Source organism: Lissotriton vulgaris, chromosome 7 (genome assembly GCF_964263255.1).
Source record: "Lissotriton vulgaris chromosome 7, aLisVul1.2, whole genome shotgun sequence".
In the NCBI taxonomy this organism is placed as follows: Eukaryota; Metazoa; Chordata; class Amphibia; order Caudata; family Salamandridae; genus Lissotriton; species Lissotriton vulgaris.
In genome coordinates this window covers 783,963,448-783,976,936 of record NC_141695.1, presented here as the reverse complement: position 1 = coordinate 783,976,936, position 13,489 = coordinate 783,963,448, and the positions used below count along the sequence as shown (strand labels likewise).

General features: G+C 43.1%; 1 protein-coding gene across 5 annotated transcripts in view; it reads left to right on the top strand.

Moving 5' to 3' along the window:
- BAIAP2 (BAR/IMD domain containing adaptor protein 2) overlaps positions 1–13,489 on the top strand; it is a 491,109-nt gene that overhangs the window by 149,830 nt on the left and 327,790 nt on the right. Inside the window, exon 1 of one of the 5 annotated variants that reach the window (XM_086931036.1) lies at positions 6,035–6,091. The exons of the other annotated variants lie outside the window; for them this stretch is intronic. The gene's annotated coding sequence lies outside the window, so the exon portion shown is untranslated. Of the gene's footprint in view, positions 1–6,034; positions 6,092–13,489 lie in introns of those variants that run through there. 5 annotated transcript variants of the gene reach the window in all.

Here is a 13,489-nt window from a genome sequence, read left to right as displayed (position 1 = left end):
TTGGATTTTCTGCGTTCTGTAGCTTTTTTTTCTTTGTGTTGGCAGAGTTCTCGTTCTGAACCTTCAGTGTCTGAGTTCACATGGAGAGTGACAGTTGATGGAATACTGATCTTTTCACATAACAAACACCCGTGCTGCAAACATGAAAGTAAACTCCTCTGTTGGCGTAAAATAGGTCACCTACTTATACATTTTTTCGTCCATCCTAAACGTGTGGTACAATTTCACACCAAATTGGGTTACCCATTATTATTTTTAAAGAAAGTGTGATGCTGAGGCTTACATTCACGTTAAACCAATAAATAACTTTTCCGTATATATTTATAGAGTATGCAGAATTGCTGCCAAAATTTTAAAATACGTCTGGGAAGTAAAGGTTGTGAGGAAAATCAAATGAGGGCTGTTCTTTCCAGAATGTAAATAATTACATTGAGGAAGGCGAATGGGAGTTAGTGGCTTACTTAGCTGGTGGTGTTAAGACGAAGGTAATTTGTCATGAGCTCTAATGCAACAAATGTTGCTACTCTTGAAAGGTACAATTCGTGACGAATCCCTGAACATTTGTGTTTCTTACTGATGAGTAGCGGACCCTGACATCAAGAGCTGGAGCCTCCCAATCGAAGTGCTGGCAGCAAACGGTATTGCTGCCATTCCTTGTGTGTTGGTGTAGGAGTATTACCGTCTAGAACCCATAACCCTTTCACTAGTAAGTTGAGTCGGTTGAAGTACCTAGGTAGCAGGAAACTACAAGTAGTGTGTCCTGTTTAATCCAGGCTGCTTGATTTCAATTCTATGATCAGACAAAGGCTTTGGTAAGAAAAAAGAACTGAGGATATGCAGCAGGGCGGTTGGAGCTGTCATAGAGTGCAGAGGGACTTTTGGGATCTGCACCATCACAGGAAACAACAGTAAGTTGTGTATTCCATCATGAGACATGAATGGAAAGAGACCTTGCTGCCAGAAGCATCTGCTAGAAAATGGACTGCCTACTAGCAGTGGAAAGAGGCACTCGTACTGATGGAAAGGGTTGAGAATTACTTCTAACGTGTAATGCCAAACTTGGTGCTGAGATTCCTTTATAGATATTGAGTAATGGAAGTACCATTTATAAATCTTAATTATTTTATTATTTTGAAATAAGGCAAGTCATTTTATTCTTTGTAAATTTTAACCTCATGTCAATATAGTAATGAGCTTTACATTTGTGTACCTCTATACATATTAACCTAACATGAATGTTGTTCAAGAAATAACTTCTGAAATATTTACACAAGTGAGTATTTATTCTTATCACTTTAGCGGTTCCAATGTTTTAGAAGGTTTATCTTTGGGCTTTCTGTAAATTGACATTTACTTGTTACAGATTTATTAGTGTTGAAATGTAGGTTTGACTTTTATTTCTATCTTCTTAAAGCAGTGACGTAATATAGTGTGTTTCTGTTGCTGTTCCTTGGTTTGTACAAGGTATGAAAGAATTATGTAAGATACTTATTGGTGAGGTAAGCATGGGTGTGTTGGAAAAGCCTTGTCTTCACAGTATTTGATTTTAAATCCGAATAACTTTTGTAAAGAACCTTTTGTTAGGATGACTTTGGGATATGAGAATGCCTTGTTCTTGAAGTCTGTATAGATAATTGATTGCTTGGAATTACGAGATACCCTTTGTGATTTGTGCAAATGCCCTGGTTGTGCAGTAAGTGACACTCTGCATTGATTTTCTTGTCTTGTGAGCTTAACCTTACTGTTGTGGTGCTGGTGTATAATTCAGTTTATTAGATTGTCATTGTGGGTCGTATTATACCTCAGAGTCAAATAGTGAAGTGTCTTCTTTCAACCTTTTTTTGCACAGACTGATTTATCATGCAATAACTTTAATAAACTTAAGATGTTTTATAAAACCAGCTACATGATCACTTATCACGTTTTTTTTCTTTTTCACGTTTTTTTCCCCCGTGTCTCACTTCCTTTCTTTGTGCTCATTACTCTCGACAAGCAAATGTAACCCATGCTTCCCTTAGTGGCATTGCACGCCCCCTCTCCCTTTAGTAATTCGAACTACATATGTCTAGGAGAGCTGCAAGGAAGAGAATTAAAGTGTTTTAATCTATCGGATTAATAAAACTAGATGCTTAAAATGGATATGGAATATCTGCATGTCTGGCTAGCTCTAAAATATCTTTAAGAAGGATACCAACCTTGTCCTTCCAATTGCTATATTCTCAACAGTTCCCTCCTGGTAGCACAGGATCAAAACTGCCTGCTAGATTGCTATACTGTATCTTACTTCTGAAGTCCAGCTAAGACTATTGTAAGTGACTAGTCTTCCGGCTTATGAACACAGCTATTGTGAGCGTAGCCGGCTTAATGGTTTGAAGATCTGATTGTTCATAAATGATTCAGCTGTAACTGTCCTTGGCATTTTCAACGTCTGCCTAATGAGTATGGGGAATTGTAGTACACTGCAACTTCTCATTCTCTCGCTCTCTTATGCTTGCCTCTTTCATGGCTGATAATGTATGGCAGGATTTCGCAGCCTACCCTTCCAAATTATGCGTTTGGTAAACTGACTGGCGGCCCTCACTTGCATGTCATGATAATGATCTGTTCTAGATTGCTTTGCGTTTATGTACATTTGTCTATAAAAAATGGGTCACTGTTCCCTCAGATAGAAATCTGCAGGTGGGATGATCGAGTTTAGGCCCCCTGTTAAGTTATACATTTTCCAGCGTTCTTGGGCCTTTATGAAAAGGCCATGCTGCTTCACTTGGACTAAGGAATGCTAACCTGCTGTCTTAGGAGACCTGCTGTGAGAAGACTTTATGGGAACCCCGAAGCGCCACATGCAGCATTATCTAGACCTGCTGCTGACACTGCTGAACTGATAAGGTAGCAATTATCCTTTCCACTGCTGTCAGCCAAAGTGCACCTCTCTGTACGTGTATTTGAAACTGCCGAAAGGAATGCAAGCTAGAAGGGGAAAGAAAGATTTCTTTTTGGAAATGGTATTGAAGAAGCAAGGGGAGATTATTGCCATTTTTTTGTCTTTGTATCTATTTCTTCCAATGCAGTGCATAGTGTGGAAAGGAGGGTCTTCTTCCCACGCAGCGATTAAAGTGATAATGCAAACAGTGAAAGAAAATAAATAGCTATTCTGCTTCTTTCTGTGGATTGTAGAACAATTGGTGCATATAAAAGCATTGTTCTTACAGACTTTCTGTGAGACCAGTTGCCAGGATCCGAATTCTACCCGTTATAGCGTAGAGAGTAAAATGTGCCTGTTGCCTTCCTTAAACAAGCTAATAGACGTTTGGTATCTGTGCCGAATTGAGCATTCCTGTCCTTTGAAGGGTCTAAAACTGTTGTCCTCTTGTTGCATCTAGTGTTCTTGCAGATATCGAATGCTCCCTGATGATAGAGGTTATGTCTGGCGATCTGAGATGGGCAGTTTTAACATTCATCCCTAATGAATAATGTTAGAGCATCTGATTGCAGGGTATGAACGTTTGGCCAAGGTCATGATCCGTTCTAAGATTTCAGAATAACCACTATGTAAATTACCTTTTTAATGCAATGCTTGTTAATTTCTCATGCAGCTCTTATGAACAATTGACATGGATCAACTTTGGATACCCTGCTCTAGGAGTAGAATCTGACCACAGTACATATAGAAACTCCAACACGTATTAATTCCCCATCCATTATTTGACTTGTACCAGCCGAAGTATGAGATCTTCCTTCTTAGTTTATTTTGTGCTCAAGGTTCCTGAAGGACATGGAATGCACATTGGACATCTAATTAGTGGGCATTTTTTTCCAATTCAGTTTTCTTCAGTCTGAATTATTGGGTTGTTTTAATACTACATCAATTTTACAGTCATGTTGAATTCAAAATGGGAAGAGTTCTAACCTAGCTGCCGTATTTGATTTCATCTTAATCATGTCAAGAGCTCTTGTTACTGAGTAATCAGTGGTGCTGAGTTTCTTTCGGAACATAATTATGATTTTGTTCTGTCATTTCAAATGTGGCTTCCAGGGAAATGTTTCCCCCCCCAGTGGTTTGCACTTTGGATATCTCACATGGTCATACCAGGTAATGCAAAATGGAGCCAGATTTCTGAAGTATTTTGACTGGAATTGGGAAGCTAAGCTTTGCACAGGTGTCTTACTCTTCCATAAGGTTACATCCACTTTTAGAATGTGTGGCCAAACGTCCCTGCAGCTGTTTTGATGGAGAGTTCTTAATATGAAGTTTCACAACAATATAGCATTGTAACCATCAATTAAGTTGATAAAGCTAATATTTTGCTTAACAATGCACTCTGATGTTATATACCTGTTCTGAGATCCATTTAACCCAATCTGTTTCCTTAATTTTCAGGATAAGTGGCATTTATCGAATAATAACTTATAATTCAGTGAATGCCTTTAAATAACATTCTACAAGGTTGCTTTTTAAGAGTTACATAAATATATCCATCTCCTGCAACACTATTGTCTTCTGTACTTTTTCTTTCTTTGCAAGGTGATGTGGACTCTCCTTCTTTGAGCCATACCTTCCCTATCTGATAGAACAGTAGCGGCTGGAGTTTGGGACGAGTGGTGAGGCAGCCGTGGAGTGGGCATGGGGGCTTCAGGAGGGGGGAGGGGCAAAACAAAAGAAGAGGAGCTCGTCTGCTCTTCTTCGCAAGCCGGCACTGTGGAAGTGGATTATTGAAAACCCACTGGTGGGGAGTCACCCTTAGTCCACGGGTTCTTAACAAGTAAGGAGGAATTGACACTGGAGTGAAGTACAAACCAAGGGTCATTTATTAGCCTTAATGATCCGACAAGCACCATAGAGATACTCTAGGAGGAAGCACACTGAACGAGGGTTACAAGGGTTTTTATAGCAAAAGATCACAAACAAGGGACACCCAGAGGTAAATATAGCTTTGGTGAAGAACACACAACTGAGGTAACGGTAAGACTCAACAGACTTGGTGTCTTGTTCAATTGTTGCGTCCTAAGTCTTGCATAACAAGGTATGCTATCTGAGTAAGCTTTACTTGAGGCTTTTCTATTGTCTGAAAAACTCTGAGCAGGCGGCAGCTGTTCATTTTCCATGACTCTGCATGTATACACAGCCTACAATTACCCAATATAGATTCTTTATTCATGTTTATACAGCTGTGGTGTCAAGGATAGAGCCGGACTGGAAGTAGGGCAGGGGTGAAAAATGGATGAGGCATAGCTTAATCAAAAAACGAGAGAATCAGATTTTACATTTGAACAGTCCTTCCTTTTCAGCCTGTGCTGAATCCATTTTAAAAGTACATATATTAATCTCTTATATCGATGTTCATAAGTTCGTAAATTTCAATTTGCATCATCATTTTTCTATTCATGAACATTAATCAGTGGATGTCAAATATTACAAGTTGGCTATACAAGCTGTACATATCATAGAGGTACATTGAATGCAGCAACAGCAGGTGAGGAAGATGATTCCTTTGATTGCTATTCCCATTAACAATTTCTAGCCCCATGTAGAGATGATTCCCCATAACCGCTCAGAACAAGTCCATGTTCCTTGGTCTTGGTGTATTTCCGCAGCTATTTTATGCAATTTGGAAATGGCATCATAAACAGATGGGGCGAGGTCAGGGATAAATATGCAACAGCTAATACCGATAATTCGACATGCTCCACCATGATCAGCTAGTATCACGTCTAATACCATCCTATTTTGTAATGTTACAATCCAATTTGGAGCTCTTCCGTAATATTTCCAAGAGCAATTGTTGTTTTGATTGGGTACTGATTTTACCACATGGGTCAGGCGTCTAATCTTTCTACTTTTTAGGGCTGCACTAACAAAGAAAAAGAATCCCAAGTTATAATCAACGTATTGCTGTAATGCTGTATCAGTTTGATCTACTTCATCATTATTTATAGTTCTTTTAAATCTATTCAAGGAAATATCATTAAATAGTTTTTGGTCTCTGTGATAAGATGCAGGTGCTAAGAACACAGGAGGAAGGAAAAAGGACACATAACATATTCCGGACCATCCCACTGGTAGATGATGATAACCTTTGTTTCCACAAATGAAGTAAGTGTTATGGGAAGATAGAAAACTACTATTGTTCGTTCCAGTGATATTCAATACTGTAGTACAGTCACTTTTTCCCACAGGAATACTACCAATACTGCTCACACAAAGATCTGCTCGGGCTCTGGTTACAGCGTTAACAGGAGGTCCATTACCTTTGGCTGTTCGAGTGTTAGGAAAAACGTACTTGTGGAGGAATTTCCTCTGCGATACTCCTCCATTTCCCATACATTTCCTTTGACCTGCAGGAGGCCTTCATCGGGGTAACACATCTTATTTAGCTGGGAATTGAGTCTTCCTACATCAGCTAGAGTAATATTGCTAATTTCAGAGGCCCACAAAAGTGCGAACCAGGCTCCACAAGGGCCATTATGTGAAAATGACAGGGAAATAAGAGGCGTTCCTCCCTTCTTCTGATGGGCTGGCAACATTTCACATACCCAGCAGTTGGTAGTATCTGTAGCACAATGAGTATGATGTAACATTTGTATGGAAGTGATATTGAGGTATGACATCCGATGCTTCTTTTCATGATAGGGAAGAGTGAAGTAATAATGTTCCGTGGGGACAAGAGTAGTAGTGGGCAATAAGTTTCGAGCCGGAATCACTTTCTCCATTGTCCAAAAAACTGCTGCCTATATTAGCATTAATATGATCAGAGTCACCATACACAGTCTTGTCGTTGTTTCGCAACTTAGATTCCAATTTCTGCGTTTCTCCTTCTTAGTATCGATACAACCACAAGTCTGAGAGAGACCCAGGCACCACTGAACATGTATCACAACCCACTCTGAACCTAGTTCATCCGATTCTGTGATCCTACTGTGTCACAGCAGAACCATTCCACTAATTGAAACTGGTCCTCCGGAATCTCTATCTGCTCCTTCCCTTCCTTGGTCGTACATCGTACCTTGTTGCTGAAAGTACAGTTTGATCAGGAAACAAAGTATCTTCATTCAGAGGAGCAACACTTTTCTGAGTTTGTAAGATGTGTTTCAGATCGTTTCTGCCTTCTGGTTAGAGAACTGTTCCTGGGATTTGTTTACAGTGTGCAGTGTTGATCCAATTGCGTCTGTTGGTGACATGGACAGCAGTTCGGGTTGCCAGCAAGACTTTCTCTGCATTCTTCCAATGAGGTTCCAGATTCTTAGTGTGTTAAATTATTTTAGGACAAATTCACAGAGTTGGAGACCATGAGTGGACCCTCTGAATTGTCTGATATAGCTTCATGCACCTGCTGGTAAATCAGAGACAACTTTTCAGTCAAATTTTTCTGGTAATCACTCAAAAGAGGGAATTGTATTTTCTTTATCACATTTGGTCTTGGGGTCCGCATTCATTCATAGGTCTGCCAAAAACTATTTCGTAGGGAGAAAGTCCAATGTTACTATGTGGGATGGAACGAACAGATCACGCTAGGGGTAAAGCATCTGGCCAATTAAGGCCAATTGTTGCCTGTATCTTCGCTAGTTTTAACTTCAATGAGGCATTGTACCTCTCTACTAGACCTGCTGCTTGGGGTAATTAGCAGCATGAAACTTTTGTTTTACCCCTAAACCCTTCATTTGGTACTCTATTATCTGGCCAGTAAAGTAGGGGCCAGTGTCACACCATAGGACTCTACAAACCCCAAAACGGGGGACGAATTTCTGTAACAGAATTGTAGCTGTTGTCAAGGCATTGTTATCTTTGTTTGGATAAGCTTCTACCCACTTACTAAAGGAACAAACCACTACTAATACATACTTCAAATTATTACAGCGCTCTAACTGAATATAATCCATTTGAAGTGGTTTGGAGGGAGCTTGAGGTGGAGAAGATCCACCAGTAAGGGTTGATACTCCCTTCCTGGGATTATGCTGTAGACATATCATGCAATTTTTAACCAAATGCTCAGCTGTTTTCCGGATGTGCTGATTATTCCAAACCTGTTCTAGTTGGGAGATAGTGTTTTTGGGACTAACGTGAGCATGTCCATGAGCCATAGTTACAAAGGGCAGTAAATAAGCATAAGGCAACTTCCATTTCAGCATATCTTTGGACCTCCAACATCCCTCATCATCCAATTCGTCTTCCTTTTTCCAGCCTGCCTTTTCTTGTTCCGTAGCTAATTGCTGTATTTCTTTGATCTCTGTATACATGTTTTCCCATCTTTCAGCTTGGGATCGTAATACATACATCCTACTGGTGTGTATACTTGCAGTATATCTTGCAACTTCATCAGCGAAGGCATTTCCTTGTCCACTTTGTTTGTGATTCTCTTGTGGCCACTACATTTGATAATGGCTAAACTCTTTGGCAATGTCAAGGCAGTAAGAAGGCTATTTGCCAATTCACCGTGCTGTATTTTTGAACCATGGGAGGTTAGGAATCCCCTTTTCTTCCGAAGCTTGCCAAAGTTGTGTGCTACACCAAATGCATACTTGACTGTCTGTGTAAATGTTCACTGATAACCCTTCGCTAAGTTCACAGGCCCTTGAAAGCACAATGAGTTCAGCTGCTTGGGCAGATTTTTGCAGAATACGGGCTGTTTCTACTAAGGTTTGTAATGTGGTTATGGCATAGAATGCAGAGGTGGTGTGTCGGGTAATTTGAAGCAGGAACCATCCACCCATAATTCCCCCTCAGGATCTAACAAAGGTGTATCTTTAAGATCTATTCTTCACTTATTTGGTTCTTCTGTCAGAAAAATACAGTTGTGTAAATCATGAGTTTGTTCAGCTGGCAAAGGTGACAATGTAGCTGGGTTCAATGTCAAACATCTCTTGGGTGTGATATGAGGTGCCAAGAGCGTAAGTTCGTATCCTGTGAGTCTAACGCTAGTCAGGTGCTGTCTTGGTCTGATTAAGGAGTGCAACTACGGAATGTGGTAGCATAACCATAAGCTTGTTACTTAACACTATCCCCTCAGATTGTCATATAGAGATGGCTGTGGCAGCAACCGCTCTAAGACAGCCTGGAAGTCCTCTGGCCACTGGGTCTAATACAGCCGAAAAATAAGCACATGGATGATGATTACTACCATGTGGTTGTGTCGAAACTGACAATGCACATCCTTCTCTCTCGTGTACATATAATATGAAAGGCTTAGGATAGTCTGGAGTGCCTAACACTGGAGCAGAACAAAGGGATGCACGAAGCTGCTGATATGCTTTTTGACATTCAGTTGTCCATGGTAGACGAAAGGGAGTATCTTTAGTAGTAAGGGACAAAAAAGGTTTGGTGATAAGTGAAAAGTTGGGGATCCACTGTCTGCAATAGGAAGTAATACCAGTAAGTGCCCGGACTGCTTTTTGAGTACATGGAATGGGAATTTTTAGGATAGTTTGAATCCTTTCTTTAGTCAGAGTGTATCCTTCCTTAGACGAGAGGTGACCCAAATAAGTGACCTCAGACTGACAATATTGCAACTTCTTCTTAGAGACTTTATGTCCCTTAGCAGCAAGATAATGCAATAGGGAAAGAGTGGCCTCTTTACAATGCTCAACTGTGTCTGCTGCCTGCAAAATGTCATTGACATATTGCACAAGTGTAACTCCTGGTGGCAAAAGAAGTTCATCCACCTGTTGTTTAAATGCCTGACTGTAAATGCTAGGACTTTCTGTAAACCTTTTGGAGCTCTACAAGATCTAAATGAGTGGCCCCTTAACCCCTCCCACGCTCATGAGGAGCTCCATTAAATATGGTGGCTCCGCTCGTCATGAGCCACCATATTTAATGTACATTTCAAAATTCAGTGTACCTCCTGGTGGCGCCGGCTGACTTGCTTCCAAAATGCTCTGCCTATCGCAGCAGCAGCAACAAAACTTCCAAAGTGTGCTAAATACAGGCATGTTATTTATATAAGATATAAAAACCGTATAAACCGAGAGAAATGAAAAAAATATTCTCATATTACCTGTAAGATTTTTTTTAAATACGAAATAGCAAGTTCAAAAGGAGGTTCTAAACTGATTCCAGAACATTCCAAGTAACCAAAAGAACCGGTTCAATACAAATCTACCTTATTCGTAGTCTTCAACTCCCACCTGTCGATCCTCCCTGATCCAAAGAATGATTGTCCGAGGGCCCCAGTCAAGGTTAGCAGCCGCCAGGAAAATCAGAGTCGGAGAGCTGAAAAATCACCTTGGACACGAGAACTAGTCTTTTCAGGTGGTATTCTCCTCAGTGAAGTTCGTCTTACCGACACAATCTCCTTCCCTGGTCTGACTGCAAGCCTTTGATGGGGCCCCACGTTGGGCGCCAATTTAGGGAAGCAGATTATTGAAAATCCACTGGTGCAGGGTCACCCTTAGTCCACGGGTTCTTAACAAGTAAGGAGGAATAGACACTGAAGTGAAGTACAAACCAAGGGTCATTTATTAGCATTCATGAATGGGGGCTCATCCGACAAGCACCATAGAGATACTCTAGGAGGAAGCACACTGAACGATGGTTACATGGGTTTTTATAGCAAAAGATCACAAACAAGGGACGCCCAGAGGTAAATAGAGCTTTGGAAAGAACACACAATGAGGTAACGGTAAGAATCGACAGCATTGTTGTCTTGTGCATTTGTCGCGTCCTAAGGCTGCACAAGAAGATATGCTATCTGAGTAAACTTTACTTGAGGCTTTACCATTGTCTGAAAAACCCTGACCAGATGCCGGCTGTTCTTTTGCGCTGACTCTGCATATATACACAGCCTACTATGCCCCAATCTAGATTCTTTACTCATGTTTATACAGATGCGGTGTCATGGATAGAGCCGGGCTGGAAGTTGGCGTAGAAGTGAAAAATGGATGAGGCATAGCTTAATCAAAAAACAAGCGAATCAGATTTTAGCAGCACAGGCTCCCAGAATACCATGCAGTCAATCCTGAAGCTGTTCTTGTGCATGGGAGCAGCTTCAGGATTGGCGTGAGTGCCTTCAATATGCGCTTCAGAACAGACTGCGAGTCTGTGGCTGCTTTCTCCAACCCAGCTGTGTTGGTGGGCTGGAGAGAGTTTTCACTGTGCATGATGGTTTGGCTCGCCAAACCGTCATGCGCAGTGAAGGGAGTGCACATACCACTCCTCTCTGTGCCTGTAACTCCCAGGCCCAGCCCCCAAGTGTTTGATATAGTTTTATTTTTCCTTTCCTTCCACTTTTTGGGGGGGGGGAGGGGCGATGCTCCTCTGCCATAGCGGAGGAGCTGCCGCTGTGATAGGCATCTAGCTGCAGAATTTCTCAGGCTGGATCCGGAAGGCTTTGGCTTGAGCAGTACTGCCGATTGGTGGTGTTGGTCACCTACACGTGACGTCCGCGTCACATATAGGCACCACCTTGGAACCCTGCAGTCAGTTATTTTCTTTCTGTGTCAGTTATAGCAGATCCGTAAAGAGAGCTACTCTGTCACTTTTTGACAGGCTTTTTCGACGTTTTGTCTGATTTCTGATGTGTGTTTTTTTTTCCTCCGTGTCAAATAAGACTTCTAGATTCAAACTGTGTGGCACCTGCCATCGTGCCAAGCCATACTTAATTTTTCTCTGGTGCCTGGAGCGCGACTGCGACTCAGTCGTGCTACGATTGCCGGGCGATGGCGCTGAAGACTTTGAGGGAGCTGTCCCTAAAACGGTTTGCGGCCGTTCGCCCTTGAGGTCTCGTTCCCGGTCGAGAGGAGGGTTCATGCACCATTCCAGGAGTCCGGAGTCCTTGTCCGCTCAGTAGAAATTGTCGAGTCCGTCAGGTAAGAGGCATAAGAAACACAAGAAGCCAATACATGCTTCAACTTCTCCCTGTCCGTCGGCCGATGTGACTGAGGAGTCTCGACGCTCTGGGCCTCATTCTGTGGAACCTGTGCCTGGGTCGGCTCCATACTTCCCTGCCTTTCCAGGAGCCTGAATAACCCCTGCCAAGCTTAAAGAAATCTGACTCCATGGGTCTCGTATTTGCATGACCGGACCCTCCCGGCGCGCCTCCGGTTCCCGTAGACTCAGAGGGATTTCATCTGGTTCTGCGCTGGCGGCTCTAGCCCTGACACCTATACCGCCTCCCAATGGATCCAATTGTGGCTCCAGATCGGCGAACGTCATGCCCCTGCGACCTTTCTTGGCCCATGTGCAAAGACTTCGGACTCCCCAGGTGCGCCCCGGCGGCACCGGCCCCATTTTTATCCCAAACGATCCGGAGCTGGATCTGCACCTACTAATGCAGATCCCTGTGCCGTCTGCCCCCTTGGGTGTTTGGTCAATTCCTCAGCCTTATTTTGAGGGGCTAGGAATGGAGCAAGATTGGGAGGGTCACTGGAGCATGATCACTTTGAGCATGACATGGAAGGGTTTGAGGAATTGGGTGAGGTCAGTGGAATGAATACCTCCTCAGACTCTGGTCTGCTTTTTCCCTCCTACTGTTGCTTTGGAGGAGGAAAGCTTCCTATACTATGGTGGTGAGAAGGGCAGCCAAGACCCTGGACCTTCAGCTCCGTTTGGTGTGAGTCAAAACGAACATCTTGACAGACGTTGTGCAGCCGTGTCTCTCCTCCTCCGAACCCTCCTGCCTTTCAACGAGGCCCTGACTGATTACCCTCTGGGAACCTAGTCCAAGCCCAGCGGCTCCAGTGAATTGCACAATCGCCCGCCACCCTTGCCCTGAACCAGGCGACCCAAAATTCTTCACCAATCAGCCTACCCCCGAGTGCTTGGGGGTCCGAGCCTCTACCTCACAAGGCACGTTCCCTTCCGCACCCCGAACAGGTAATCCAGAGCCTGGATAGTTGGGGCAAGAAGATTGTTTTCTTCCACGAGCTTTGCACTGCAGTCAGTGAACACGGCATGCCTATTGGGCTGTTATTCCTAATCCTTGTGGGAACTGTGGCCTGGGCAATTTTCTCCCAAGCAGTATCAGATGGGAGAGATGCGGCAAAGTTCATCATTCATTGTGCGCTTGACTCCACCCTCTCGCTGAGCAGAGCAATTTCATCAACTGCGGCTGTAGGACGCCATGCCTGGCTGAGAACGTCTAGCTTCCCTCATGGACATGCCTGTGATGCCACTTGTTTCTTCGGAGACCAGGCAGACATGGACCTGGAACACTTTAAGGATTCGCTGGGCCTCTCGTGACGCCCCCCCCCCTCCCATCTACTTTTTGCCCCTTTAGTGGCCACAAAAAAGCTTCCAGTCGAATCCCAGCCAGAAGACCACAAGTTCAGCAACTTCTGAGCGGATGTGGGTGTGTCTCCTTTCAACACCATGGGACAAGCGGCCAGAGGTAGTCAGCGCATTCTTCCTCTTGCAGTCTCTAAACCTTCCTAGTCCGGCCCTTCAAGATCCTGGGCAGTTGTTGGTGGCAGGATCAGCCATCACCTCCACCACTGGCAAAACATCATATCGGACAAATGGGTTCTTCATATAGGCTGTAAGGGCTACTCCCTCCAATTC